Source organism: Argopecten irradians, chromosome 5 (assembly GCF_041381155.1).
Source record: "Argopecten irradians isolate NY chromosome 5, Ai_NY, whole genome shotgun sequence".
Classification (NCBI taxonomy): domain Eukaryota; kingdom Metazoa; phylum Mollusca; class Bivalvia; order Pectinida; family Pectinidae; genus Argopecten; species Argopecten irradians.
Window position 1 is genome coordinate 28,660,434 of NC_091138.1, and position 2,479 is coordinate 28,662,912.

Sequence of the window (2,479 nt, forward strand, 5' to 3'; positions counted from 1 at the left end):
CGTGTGTACAATGTAGCTATATACTCGTGTTCTCTGTGGAAATCGATATTTTGTGTAAGCATAGAAACTGGATGAATCATTTTAACAAATTAAATATAATTTCCTGGTTTTCATTTAAGACCTTCCTTATCTTTTCCCATATATTAACGATAATATGACAATGTTGTTAAATCAGAAACATATATACATACGTTAAAATATTATTTTTTCTAAAATCGTTCTCAAACCATCTGAAAATTATTGAACATTCATAAAATATCAAAGTTATTCTGCTGTATTAAACAATTTAAGAGTTTATCTAAAAACCCCTAAGCACATGCAGAGGTACATCTGCCGTTCGTGAAAATGGCGGAGTTGCCAATCTCTATGCGATGAAAAAAGAAAGTATTAGGCCTAGAACGAGAACGAATTAAAGTCACAAAAATTAGAGTGTCTAGATCTAGATATATATTTTCTAGAAAAAAAAATCACGTAACTGATATGCTTTACCCACTGATTATCAGATAGGCCTGATATTTTAACACTATTCGATTTTAAAAGTGATACGGGTTTTTCCCCTCCTAAATAAATATAGTAAATATATGCAGGAGGATAACTTCAAAAAGTGTTAGGCTTTAATGTTTCTTAAATTGTTAATCGATCAAATTGGACCATAGTAGATCTACAATGTTTAAAGTGAATAGTCGGGCAAAGAAAACCAGTCTAAATGCGTTCATTGGCCTTCCAAAAGTTCTCACCAAGGATTTATAAGTTATATACGTCCTTGGTTCTCACATATTAATACGACGGTCAAGTTCTGCTTAGTTTCCCAGTTCTGACCATTAAAGTAAAGAAAAGTTGAAAGCATTGAAAGCGAGGCTGTGTGGAAATGTAACCACGGACATAGTGAGCCGGGAGGACGTTTTAGAATTCCCATACTTTAATTTCTTCGTACGAAGACAGATTTTGACGAGAGATTTTTACTTTTCCATTTCATAAGAAATTATACTGGATACATTCACACCATTTTTACCGACTTTAGCCATCCTTGCCCGACTGTTCACTTTAAAACTTACATTTATGAAGAAAAAAAAAGAAAAAAACATGTTTAAACCATATACTCTTAAAAATAGTTTACCAAAAATGTATACGTATACATGTCTAATACAAGTATCTCACATTTTACTCGATAAAAAAAAGTTGAATAAAGGACTTTTTCCGATGATGGCAATTAAGATGCTAGTAAGTTTTATGCAGAATTTTCGAGAAATTTTAATAACCGATATCAGAAAAAATCTATTTCTGATAGGAAAAATTCTTTTTTATCCTTTTATCCTATTTGCGTTATCGAAAATAATTACATATATGTATATAATTTATGATATCGGGAATTCTAAATCTAATATCGAAAAATTAAATCGTTTAAGTACGTACACTTCCTGATCTCAAAAATAGAAAATCGATCTTATTTCTTGGTCATCTGCTAGCCAATATCGGAAATACAATTCTGATGTCGGATTATTTCCGATATTGGGATAAATTGAATAAAAAGTAATATGGCTTGTCATATTTTGTTATCTGATATACAGTGTAAATGTAGTAAATGATTTTACGTGACTAAGACGTAAAAAATATGTCTGAGAAAGATTTATGGTCCTATTGGCGGAGTTTTAGCTTTGTGTAACTGCAACTTATTTGGTTTGTGTACTAATTAGATTCTGGTCCTATTGGCGGTTTTCTTGGTTTTTTGCCCTATAACTAGGTCCTGGTCCTATTGGCGGTTTTCTTAGTTCATGTTCAATAACTAGATTCTGGTCCAATTGGAGGTTTTCTTGGTTTGTGTCCTATAGCTATAGATTCTGGTCCAATGGCGGTTTTCTCGGTTTGTGTCCTACAACTATAGATTCTGGTCCAATGGCGATTTTCTTGGTTTGTGAACTGTAACTAGATTATAACTAGATTCTGGTCCTATTGGCGGTTTTCTTGGTTTGTGTCCTATAGCTATAGATTCTGGTCCAATGGCGGTTTTCTCGGTTTGTGTCCTACAACTATAGATTCTGGTCCTATTGGCAGTTTTCTTGGTTTGTGTCTTATAGCTATAGATTCTGGTCCTATTGGCAGTTTTCTTGGTTTGTGTCTTATAGCTAAAGATTCTGGTCCAATGGCGATTTTCTTGGTTTGTGAACTGTAACTAGATTATAACTAGATTCTGGTCCTATTGGCGGTTTTCTTAGTTCATGTTCAATAACTAGATTCTGGTCCAATTGGAGGTTTTCTTGGTTTGTGTCCTATAGCTATAGATTCTGGTCCTATTGGCGGTTTTCTTGGTTTGTGTCCTATAGCTATAGATTCTGGTCCTATTGGCAGTTTTCTTGGTTTGTGTCTTATAGCTATAGATTCTGGTCCTATTGGCGGTTTTCTTGGTTTGTGTCCTATAGCTATAGATTCTGGTCCTATTGGCGGTTTTCTTGGTTTGTGTCCTATAGCTATAGATTCTGGT